Here is a 13,235-nt window from a genome sequence, read left to right on the forward strand (position 1 = left end):
AATGTAAGCATCCTTATATATTATTTCTGTAGCCTGTTTTTGGTTTCTACGCCGAATTTCCCTCAGTTCTTGATCGATTTCTTTGTTTTACACCTCATTTTAAAGCTTATCGTGCAGGTTACTGACGAAAAATAGACCCAAGGTCTAAAAATTGTTTCTTTTAGCCGAAAAACCTGTTTTAAAGAACCAGAATAAGGTTTTCGGTCAAACTTATAACTTTAATTTGCGCTATGACCGACAGAGCTGAGTAGCTTGATCGGCAGAGCGTTTTCTTCGTAACCAGGAGATTACGTGTTCGGGCCCACGTCCGGACAATCTGCAACAAAAAAATTAGAGAAATATCGCGCATCACATGAACTTTGAATTAAATGAATAACGACTATGGGGGAATAGAATAAATGAGAAGGAAATGCTCCTTGCTGATATGAAAACATTCAGTGATTTGTGTGCTAAATTACTTCGAAATTGCACGTGTTTTTTTTTTTTTTTTCTTTGAAGCTTTGAGTCTGGAAAGAAAATTAAAGCATAATGTAAGCGAAAATATAAGTAACAGGTTTAAGATTCCAGACTACAATAGAATTGTTTTTTGTTCAGAAAAAAAAATAATCCTTATATATTATTTCTGTAGCCTGTTTTTGGTTTCTACGCCAAATTTCCCTCAATTCTTGATCGATTTCTTTGATTTACGGCTAATTTTATAGCTTATGGTGCTGGCTACTGACGAAAAATAGACCCAAGGTCTAAAAATTGTTTCTTTTAGCCGAAAAACCTGTTTTAAAGAACCAGAATAAGGTTTTCGGTCAAACTTATAACTTTAATTTGCGCTATGACCGACAGAGCTGAGTAGCTTGATCGGCAGAGCGTTCTCTTCGTAACCAGGAGATTACGTGTTCGGACCCACGTCCGGACAATCTGCAACAAAAAAATTAGAGAAATATCGCGCGTCACATGAACACTGAATTAAATGAATAACGACTATGGGGGAATAGAATAAATGAGAAGGAAATGCTCCTTGCTGATATGAAAACATTCAGTGATTTGTGTGCTAAATTACTTCGAAATTGCACGTGTTTTTTTTTTTTTTTTCTTTGAAGCTTTGACTCTGGAAAGAAAATTAAAGCATAATGTAAGCGAAAATATAAGTAACAGGTTTAAGATTCCAGACTACAATAGAATTGTTTTTTGTTCAGAAAAAAAAATAATCCTTATATATTATTTCTGTAGCCTGTTTTTGGTTTCTACGCCAAATTTCCCTCAATTCTTGATCGATTTCTTGGATTTACGGCTAATTTTATAGCTTATGGTGCTGGCTACTGACGAAAAATAGACCCAAGGTCTAAAAATTGTTTCTTTTAGCCGAAAAACCTGTTTTAAAGAACCAGAATAAGGTTTTCGGTCAAACTTATAACTTTAATTTGCGCTATGACCGACAGAGCTGAGTAGCTTGATCAGCAGAGCGTTCTCTTCGTAACCAGAAAATTACGTGTTCGGACCCACGTCCGGACAATCTGCAACAAAAAAATTAGAGAAATATCGCGCATTACATAAACACTGAATTAAATGAATAACGACTATGGGGGAATAGAATAAATGAGAAGGAAATGCTCCTTGCTGATATGAAAACATTCAGTGACTTTTGTGCTAAATTACTTCGAAATTGCACGTGTTTTTTTTTTTTTTTTTTCTTTGAAGCTTTGACTCTGGAAAGAAAATTAAAGCATAATGTAAGCGAAAATATATGTAACAGGTTTAAGATTTCAGACTACAATAGAATTGTTTTTTGTTCAGAAAAAAAATAATAAATCGTATATTGAAATATATATTCTTCTAATGAGTTTTTGACTCTTTGTACTAATAAATAAAATACTACCTCAATTTGAAGGGTAAAATATATATTTTTTCTTCTTTTTGCTAAAAAACAAATAGCTTATCACATTTTTACTACATTCGAAAAGCTACGCTTAAAAAAGAGCATAGTTCAATTTATTTTGTATTTTAACCGTGCTGTTAAATGATGAACACGAGCTGCCATCTAAGTTATAACGGTTTAAGCAGCCTGCGATAACAAATTGTAAAAATTTTCAAAAATAAAAGCATTTTTCTTCTATATCTTATCTTATATATTAATCCCCTCTCATTTTAAAACTTATCAGGCTGTCCAATGACGAAAAAAAGACTTACGGTACAAGTTTTCGAAATAGCCTCTTGCTGTTTCAAAACCTTGATGCTGCTTGTAGTTCTTATGCATTTTTTAAAGCAAAGTTCTAATGCAGTTTTCCATTTTTTACGTCGCTTTCGGCAAAAAAAAAAAAAAAAGCATTTGTGTGTGTTCATATTTTAATAAAGCTTAACAGCACTGGACTTGGTTGTTCGGTTTAATTGATAAGTTTTTTTCGGTAGAGCGTTCGGCTATAAACTATCTGAACTTCGGGCAAGCTTGGGCTGTCCGACATAATATCAAATTTATATTAGTATTACGCATTACATGTGCTCATAACATACACACCTAATAAAATAAATGCAGTGGGAATGCTACTTGGTGTTTCGACTCCTTTATGCAGGCTACAGTTATCATTCGGATAAGTTGATAGTTAATCGAACTGTGTTCTTTGACTACATCCAGACCACTCAACATAATGTAAGCATCCTTATATATTATTTCTGTAGCCTGTTTTTGGTTTCTACGCCGAATTTCCCTCAGTTCTTGATCGATTTCTTTGTTTTACACCTCATTTTAAAGCTTATCGTGCAGGTTACTGACGAAAAATAGACCCAAGGTCTAAAAATTGTTTCTTTTAGCCGAAAAACCTGTTTTAAAGAACCAGAATAAGGTTTTCGGTCAAACTTATAACTTTAATTTGCGCTATGACCGACAGAGCTGAGTAGCTTGATCGGCAGAGCGTTTTCTTCGTAACCAGGAGATTACGTGTTCGGGCCCACGTCCGGACAATCTGCAACAAAAAAATTAGAGAAATATCGCGCATCACATGAACTTTGAATTAAATGAATAACGACTATGGGGGAATAGAATAAATGAGAAGGAAATGCTCCTTGCTGATATGAAAACATTCAGTGATTTGTGTGCTAAATTACTTCGAAATTGCACGTGTTTTTTTTTTTTTTTCTTTGAAGCTTTGAGTCTGGAAAGAAAATTAAAGCATAATGTAAGCGAAAATATAAGTAACAGGTTTAAGATTCCAGACTACAATAGAATTGTTTTTTGTTCAGAAAAAAAAATAATCCTTATATATTATTTCTGTAGCCTGTTTTTGGTTTCTACGCCAAATTTCCCTCAATTCTTGATCGATTTCTTTGATTTACGGCTAATTTTATAGCTTATGGTGCTGGCTACTGACGAAAAATAGACCCAAGGTCTAAAAATTGTTTCTTTTAGCCGAAAAACCTGTTTTAAAGAACCAGAATAAGGTTTTCGGTCAAACTTATAACTTTAATTTGCGCTATGACCGACAGAGCTGAGTAGCTTGATCGGCAGAGCGTTCTCTTCGTAACCAGGAGATTACGTGTTCGGACCCACGTCCGGACAATCTGCAACAAAAAAATTAGAGAAATATCGCGCGTCACATGAACACTGAATTAAATGAATAACGACTATGGGGGAATAGAATAAATGAGAAGGAAATGCTCCTTGCTGATATGAAAACATTCAGTGATTTGTGTGCTAAATTACTTCGAAATTGCACGTGTTTTTTTTTTTTTTTCTTTGAAGCTTTGACTCTGGAAAGAAAATTAAAGCATAATGTAAGCGAAAATATAAGTAACAGGTTTAAGATTCCAGACTACAATAGAATTGTTTTTTGTTCAGAAAAAAAATAATCCTTATATATTATTTCTGTAGCCTGTTTTTGGTTTCTACGCCAAATTTCCCTCAATTCTTGATCGATTTCTTGGATTTACGGCTAATTTTATAGCTTATGGTGCTGGCTACTGACGAAAAATAGACCCAAGGTCTAAAAATTGTTTCTTTTAGCCGAAAAACCTGTTTTAAAGAACCAGAATAAGGTTTTCGGTCAAACTTATAACTTTAATTTGCGCTATGACCGACAGAGCTGAGTAGCTTGATCGGCAGAGCGTTCTCTTCGTAACCAGAAGATTACGTGTTCGGACCCACTTCCGGACAATCTGTAACAAAAAAATTAGAGAAATATCGCGCATTACATGAACACTGAATTAAATGAATAACGACTATGGGGGAATAGAATAAATGAGAAGGAAATGCTCCTTGCTGATATGAAAACATTCAGTGACTTTTGTGCTAAATTACTTCGAAATTGCACGTGTTTTTTTTTTTTTTTTTTTCTTTGAAGCTTTGACTCTGGAAAGAAAATTAAAGCATAATGTAAGCGAAAATATATGTAACAGGTTTAAGATTTCAGACTACAATAGAATTGTTTTTTGTTCAGAAAAAAAATAATAAATCGTATATTGAAATATATATTCTTCTAATGAGTTTTTGACTCTTTGTACTAATAAATAAAATACTACCTCAATTTGAAGGGTAAAATATATATTTTTTCTTCTTTTTGCTAAAAAACAAATAGCTTATCACATTTTTACTACATTCGAAAAGCTACGCTTAAAAAAGAGCATAGTTCAATTTATTTTGTATTTTAACCGTGCTGTTAAATGATGAACACGAGCTGCCATCTAAGTTATAACGGTTTAAGCAGCCTGCGATAACAAATTGTAAAAATTTTCAAAAATAAAAGCATTTTACTTCTATATCTTATCTTATATATTAATCCCCTCTCATTTTAAAACTTATCAGGCTGTCCAATGACGAAAAAAAGACTTACGGTACAAGTTTTCGAAATAGCCTCTTGCTGTTTCAAAACCTTGATGCTGCTTGTAGTTCTTATGCATTTTTTAAAGCAAAGTTCTAATGCAGTTTTCCATTTTTTACGTCGCTTTCGGCAAAAAAAAAAAAGCATTTGTGTGTGTTCATATTTTAATAAAGCTTAACAGCACTGGACTTGGTTGTTCGGTTTAATTGATAAGTTTTTTTCGGTAGAGCGTTCGGCTATAAACTATCTGAACTTCGGGCAAGCTTGGGCTGTCCGACATAATATCAAATTTATATTAGTATTACGCATTACATGTGCTCATAACATACACACCTAATAAAATAAATGCAGTGGGAATGCTACTTGGTGTTTCGACTCCTTTATGCAGGCTACAGTTATCATTCGGATAAGTTGATAGTTAATCGAACTGTGTTCTTTGACTACATCCAGACCACTCAACATAATGTAAGCATCCTTATATATTGTTTCTGTAGCCTGTTTTTGGTTTCTACGCGAGATTTTCCTCAATTCTTGAGCGATTTCTTTGTTTTACACCTCATTTTAAAGCTTATCGTGCAGGTTACTGACGAAAAATAGACCCACGGTCTAAAAATTGTTTTTTCGAGCAAAAAAATGTTTTAAAGAACCAGAATGAGGTTTTCGGTTAAATTTATAACTTTAACTTGCACTGTTGCCGACAGAGCTGAATAGCCTGATCGGCAGAGCATTCGACTGGTAACCAGGAGATTGCGTGTTCGGGCCCACGTCCGGACAATCTGCATCAAAAAATTAGAAAAATATTGCGCATTACATGCACAATAAATAACAAATACGAGGGAATACATGAGGTAGAAACGCTCCTAGCTGTTATGAAAATTTGATGCAACCCGGAGCAGAATTGATACTCCATTGTAAGGTTTTTTTTTTAAAGCTTTGGCTCCCGGGAAGAAAATTAAAGCATAATGTAAGCGAAAATATAAGTATCCGGCTTAAGATTTCAGACTACATTGGAATTGTTTTTTGTTCAGTAAAATATAATAAATCGTATGTTGAAATATAGATTCTTCTAATGAGTTTTTCACTCTTTGTACAAATAAAAGCAAATACTACCTATATAATATAATATATATTTTTTTCTTCTTTTTGCTAAAAAACAAATAGCTTATCACATTTTTACTAGATTTTAAAAGCTACGCTTAAAAAAGAACTTAGTTCAAATTATTTTGTATTTTAACCGTGCTGTTAAATGATGAACACGTGCTGCCATCTTAGTTATAACTGTTCAAACAGCCTGCGATAACAAAGTGTAAAAATTTTCAAAAATAAAAACACTTCTCGGCAAGAAAAAAAAATTTAAAATTACCTGTGATTTTTTTTTTCGTTAGAGCGTTCGGCTATAAACTCTCTGAACTTCGGGCCAGTTCGGGCTTTCCGACATAATAGCAAATTTACAGTAATATTACGCATTACATGTACTCATAACATACAACAGATAACACACGTAATAAAATAAATGCAGTGGGAATGCTAAAAATGTGTTTCGACTCCTTTATGCAGGCTACAGTTATCATTCAGATAAGTTGACTGCTAATCGAAGGGCGGCCTTCCTTTTTTTTTTTTTAAGCTTTGACTCCGTCCAGACCCCTGAGCATAATGTAAGCATAAAAAAAAAGTATTAGATATACCTCAAGGGAATTCTTTTCGTGCAGAAAAACATTTTCATTGCATGCTGAAATGTAAATTTTTCTAATAGCAGTGTTCGAACTTTTGTGCAAATGAAAAAATACTACGCCAAATTAAAACTACGAGTTTCAACCAGTAAATCTTTAATTATTTATTCGAATACGATATAAAACATTAAAATTATCATCAACTTCATTACTGAGAAATCATTTTCTACTCCTCTGCTTTCGGCTAAAAAAAAAAAAAAAACATTTTGTCTACGTTCGAAAAATTACACTTAAAAAACGGACTCAGTTCAACTGGTTTTGGTTTTGAATTTTAAGTGTTCGATTAAAAGAAAAACAGTTGCGGACTTTTAAGCCGTACAGGTTAAAGAAGCCTGCTATGGGAAATTGTTGAATTTCAAAAATAAAAACACTTATTTTTTCAACCGAATTTATTACTTCTCTAGAATGTTTGTTTCAATCGCTACGTGAGATCTTCCACATTCTTGAATCAAATTCCATGTTTTACGAATAATTTTAAACCGTATCATGCTGGCTAATGACAAAACATAGACTTATGATCTTATTATATTTTTTCGGCGAAAAACTTTTTTACTGTGTTTTATTACGCATTCCTTCAATGAATAGCATTCGAAAAGGAAGGCACAGTTGCTAGGTTTGTTGGAGCGTCGTACTGTTAATCAGAATGGCGCCAGTTCGAATCCGTGCCACTAAATATATCTTTAATGTTTCTTTTTTTTTCCGTCAGATGCTCACATGGGTCGGACTGTATTTGCCACAACCTCTTTTTTCACATGCAAAATTACTGATTTTTTACGTGTCATTCAGCCACACTTTTAATGATATTTATATTTGCATTCAAAATACGTACAACCAAAAGGGGAGCGATGATCAAATTATCACAACGTTATATTTAACGAGGTTTTGTTACTGATGTCTTCAAATTACATGCCTTCTCTTGTGCGCTTACTTTTTTCCGTTTACTTTTTTCGGTTTTTCTTCATAATATTCTTTCTTTGAAATTTTTAAAGAGCGAAATGCCTTATGAAACGATTCGAAGTACAGTGCGGAGTTCCGCACGGGTCGACTAGTCCTTATATATTATTTCTGTAGCCTGTTTTTGGTTTCTACGCCAGATTTTCCTCAATTCTTGATCGATTTCTTTGATTTACGCCTTATTTTAAAGCTTATGGTGCTGGCTACTGACGAAAAATAGACCCACGGTCTAAAAATTGTTTTTTTCAGCCGAAAAACCTCTTTCAAAGAACCAGAATGAGGTTTTCTGTTAAACTTATAACTTTAATTTGCGCTACGACCGAAAGAGCTGAATAGCTTGATCGGCAGAGCGTTCTCTTCGTAACCAGGAGAATCCGTGTTCGGGCCCACGTCCGGACAATCTGCAACAAAAAATAAAGAGAAATATCGCGCATTATATGAATACTTAATTAAGTGAATAACGACTATGAAGGAATAAAATAAATGGGAAGGAAATGCTCCTTGCTGATAGGAAAACTTGAAGTAACGTTGTGCTAAATTACTTTGGAATTGTACGATTTTTTTTTTCTTTTTTAGCTTTGGCTCTGGTAAGAAAATTAAAGCATAATGAAAGCGAAAATATAAGTAACAGGTTTAAGATTTGAGACTACAATAGAATTGTTTTTTGTTCAGAAAAAAAATAATAAATCGTAAATTGAAATATATATTCTTCTAATGAGTTTTTGACTCTTTGTACAAATAAAAAAATTACTACCTCAATTTGAAGGGTAAAATATATATTTTTTCTTCTTTTTGCAAAAAAACAAATAAACAAATAGCTTATCACATTTTTACTACATTCGAAAAGCTACGCTTAAAAAAAGAGCATAGTTCAATTTATTTTGTATTTTAACCGTTCTGTTAAATGATGAACACGTGCTGCCATCTAAGTCATAACGGTTCAAGCAGCCTGCGGTAACAAATTGTAAAAATTTTCAAGAATAAAAAAATGTTTCTTCAATATCTCATGTTATATATTGTTCCCTTCTCATTTTAAAACTTATCAGGCTGGCTAATGAAGAAAAATAGACTTACGGTCGAAGAATGAAGTTTTCGAAAACGCCCCTTGCTGTTTCAAAACCTTGATGCAGCCTGTAGTTCTTATGCATTTTTTTAAGCAAAGTTTTAATGCAGTATTCCAATTTTTTACGTCACTTTCGGCAAAAAAAAAAAAAAAAAAGCCTGTGTGTGTGTGTTTAAATTTTAATCCTTCTATATTATTTCTGTAGCCTGTTTTTGGTTTCTATGCCAGATTTTCCTCAATTCTTGATCGATTTCTTTGATTTACTCCTTATTTTAAAGCTTATGGTGCTGGCTACTGACGAAAAATAGACCCACGGTCCAAAAATTGTTTTTTGAGCCGAAAAACCTGTTTTTAAGAACCAGTGCGAGATTTTCGGTTAAACTTATAACTTTATCTAGCACTATGACCGACAGAGCTGAATAGCTTAATCGGCAGAGCGTTCTCCTCGTAACCAGGAGAATGCGTGTTCGGGCCCACGTCCGGACATCTGCATCAAAAAATTAGTGCATTATCGTGCATTACATGAATACTTAGTTAAGTGAATAACAAATAGTAGGGAATAGAATAAATGAGTTGGAAACGCACTTTGCTGTTATGAAAACTTGATGTGGTTTTGTGCTAAAGTACCTCTGAATTGTACGTTTTTTTTTTTTTTTTTTTAACTTTGGCTCTGGTAAGAAAATTAAAGCATAATGTAAGTGAAAATATAAGTAACAGGTTTAAGATTTCAGACTACAATAGAATTGTTTTTTGTTCAGAAAAAAATAATAAATCGTATATTGAAATACATATATTCTTCTAATGAGTTTTTGACTCTTTGTACAAATAAAAAAATTACTACCTCAATTTGAAGGGTAAAATATATTTTTTTTCTTCTTTTTGCAAAAAAACAAATAGCTTATCACATTTTTACTACATTCGAAAAGCTACGCTTAAAAAAAGAGCATAGTTCAATTTATTTTGTATTTTAACCGTGCTGTTAAATGATGAACACGTGCTGCCATCTAAGTTATAACGGTTCAAGCAGCCTGCGGTAACAAATTGTAAAAATTTTCAAAAATAAAAACATTTCTCTTCAATATCTTATCCTTATGAATTATTTCTGTAACCTGTTTTTGGTTTCTAAGCGAGATTTTCCTCAATTCTTGATCGATTTCTTTGACTTACAACTTATTTTAAAGCTTATCGTGCAGGCTACTGACGAAAAATAGACCCACGGTCTAAAAATTGTTTTTTTTGGGCAAAAAACCTGTTTTAAAGAACCAGAATGAGGTTTTGTCTTAAATTTATAACTTTAACTTGCACTGTAACCGACAGAGCTAAATGGCTTGATCGGCAGAGCGTTCGACTGGTAACCAGGAGAATGCGTGTTCGGGCCCCATGTCCGAACAATTTGCATCGAAGAATTAGAGAAATTTCGCGCATTACGTGAACACTGAATAACAAATATGAGGAAATAGAGTAGAGGAGATGGAAACGCGCCTTGCGATTATGAAAACTTGATGCAATATGGAGCTAAAATGATTCTTAATTTTAAGGTTTTTTTTTTTTTTTTTTTTTTTTTTGAGGCTTCGGCTCCGGTAAGAAAATTAAAGCATAATGTAAGCGAAAATATAAGTATCAGGTTTAAGATTTCAGACTACATTGGAGTTGTTTTTTGTTCAGAAAAATATAATAAATCGTATATTGAAATATAGATTTTCTTCTAATGAGTTTTTGATTCTTTGTACAAATAAAAAAATTACTACCTCAATTTGAAGGGTAATATATATATTTCTTCTTCTTTTTGCAAAAAACCAAATAGCCTATCACATTTTTACTACATTCGAAAAGCTACGCTTAAAAAAGAACTTAGTTCAAAATATTTTGTATTTTAACCGTGCTGTTAAATGATGAACACGTGCTGCCATCTAAGTCATAACGGTTCAAGCAGCCTGCGATAACAAATTGTAAAAATTTTCAAAAATAAAAACACTTCTCTTCAATATCTTATCTTATATACTATTATTTCCGTGAATTATTTTTCTGTCAGTATGCGAGATCTTTCTTATCTCTTGAAGAAATCCCCCTCCCCATTTAAAAATTTATCAGGCCGGGTAATGACGAAAATAGACTTTCGGTCTAAAAATCAAGTTTTCGGACACTGCTTGCTGTTGCAAATCTTTAATGCAGCATGTACTTCTTATGCAATTTTTTTTAAAGCAAAGTTCTAATACAATTTTCCAATTTTTTGTGTCGCTTTTGGCAAGAAAAAAATAAATAAATACCTGTGTTTTCTTAAAAAAAAAAAAAAAAAAAAAAAAAAACACAAAGCTTAAAAGCACTGGACTTGGTGGTTCGGTTAAATTGATAAGTTTTTTCGGTATAGCGTTCTGCTATAAACTATCTGAACTTCGGGCTAGCTCGGGCTGTCCAAGATAATAGAAAATTTACATTAATATTATGCATTACATGCACTCATAACATACAACAGATAACACACGTAATAAAATAAATGCAGTGGGAATGCTACTTGGTGTTTTGACTAATTTATGCAGGCTACAGTCATCATTCAGATAAGGTGAACTGTTAATAGAAGGGTGTTCAAGACCACTAAGCATAATGTAAGCATAAAAAAAGTATTAGATATACCTCAAGGGATTCCTTTTGGTGCAGAAAAACATTTTCATTGTGTGCTGAAATGTAGATTTTTCTAATAGCAGTGTTCGAACTTTTGTACAAATGAAAAAATACTACGCCAAATTAAAACTACGAGTTTCACACATAGTAAATCTTTAATTAATTATTCGAATACGATATAAAACATTAAAATATTATCAACTTCATTAGTAAGAAATCATTTTCTACTCCTCTGCTTTCGGCTGAAAAAAAAAAAAAATGTTAATCAGAATGGCGCCAGTTCAAATCCGTGGCAATAAATATATCTTTAATGTTTCTTTTTTTTCCGTCAGATGCTCACATGGGCAGAACTGTATTTGCCACAACCTATTTTTTCACACGCAAAATTACTGCTTTTTCACCAGTCACTCAGCCACACTTTTAATGATATTTATATTTGCATTGAAAATAAGTACAACCAAAAGGTGAGCGATGATCAAGTTATCACAATGTTGTACTTAACGAGGTTTTGTTACTGATGTCTTCAAATTACATGCCATTTTTTCTGCGCTTACTTTTTTCGGTTTTTCTTCATAATATTCTTTCTTTGAAATTTTTAAAGAGCGAAATGCCTTATGAAACAATTCAAAGTACAGTGCGGAGTTCCGCACGGGTCGACTAGTTTTATTTATTTGTACAAAGAGTCAAAAACTCATTAGAAGAATATATATTTCAATATACGATTTATTATTTTTTTTCTGAACAAAAAACAATTCTATTGTAGTCTGAAATCTTAAACCTGTTACTTATATTTTCGCTTACATTATGCTTTAATTTTCTTTCCAGAGCCAAAGCTTCAAAAAAAAAAAAAAAAAAAAAAAAAAACACGTGCAATTTCGAACTAATTTAGCACAAAATCACTGAATGTTTTCAAATCAGCAAGAAGCATTTCCTTCTCATTTATTCTATTCCCTCATAGTTGTTATCCATTTAATTCAGTGTTCATGTAATGCGCGATATTTCTCTAATTTTTTGTTGCAGATTGTTCGGACGTGGACCCGAACACGTAATCTCCTGGTTACGAAGAGAACGCTCTGCCGATCAAGCTACTCAGCTCTGTCGGTCATAGCGCAAATTAAAGTTATAAGTTTGACCGAAAACCTTATTCTGGTTCTTTAAAACAGGTTTTTCGGCTAAAAGAAACAATTTTCAGACCTTGGGTCTATTTTTCGTCAGTAGCCAGCACCATAAGCTATAAAATAAGCCGTAAATCAAAGAAATTGATCAAGAATTGAGGGAAATTTGGCGTAGAAACCAAAAACAGGCTACAGAAATAATATATAAGGATTGAAGAAATGCGTAGTAAAAAATAGCAAAAAATCTTTTTGCCGAAAAAAAAAATACGATCATGCGTCTATGTTTTGTCATTAGCCAGCATGATACGATTTAAAATTATTCGTAAAGCATGGAATCTGATTAAGGAATGAGTAAGATCACATTTCTTACTAATGAAGTTAATAATAAATTTTAATGTTTTATATCGTATTCGAATAAAAAATTAAAGGTTCACTGGGTGAAACTCATAGTTTCAATTTGGGGTAGTATTTTTTCATTTGTACAAAAGGTCGAACAATGCTTTTAGAAAAATCTACATTTCAGCATACAATGAAAATGTTTTTCTGCACAAAAATATTCCCTTGAGGTAAATTTGATACTTTTTTTTATGCTAAAGGAGTGGAAACACCAAGTAGCATTTCCATTGCATTTATTTTATTACATGTGTTATCTGTTGTATGTTATGAGTACATGTAATGCGTAATATTAATCTAAATTTGCTATTATGTCGGAGAGCCCGAGCTTGCCCAAAGTTCAGTTAGTTTATAGCCGAACGCTCTACCGAAAAAAACTTATCAATTAAACCGAACAACTAAGTCCAGTGCTGTTAAGCTTTATTAAAATATAAACACACACACAGGCTTTTTTTTTTTTGCCGAAAGCGACGTAAAAAATGGAAAACTGCATTAGAACTTTCCTTTAAAAAATGCATAAGAACTACAGGCAGCATCAAGGTTTTGAAACAGCAAGAGG

The sequence above is a fragment of the Uloborus diversus genome, chromosome 8 (assembly GCF_026930045.1).
Source record: "Uloborus diversus isolate 005 chromosome 8, Udiv.v.3.1, whole genome shotgun sequence".
Lineage (NCBI taxonomy): Eukaryota > Metazoa > Arthropoda > Arachnida > Araneae > Uloboridae > Uloborus > Uloborus diversus.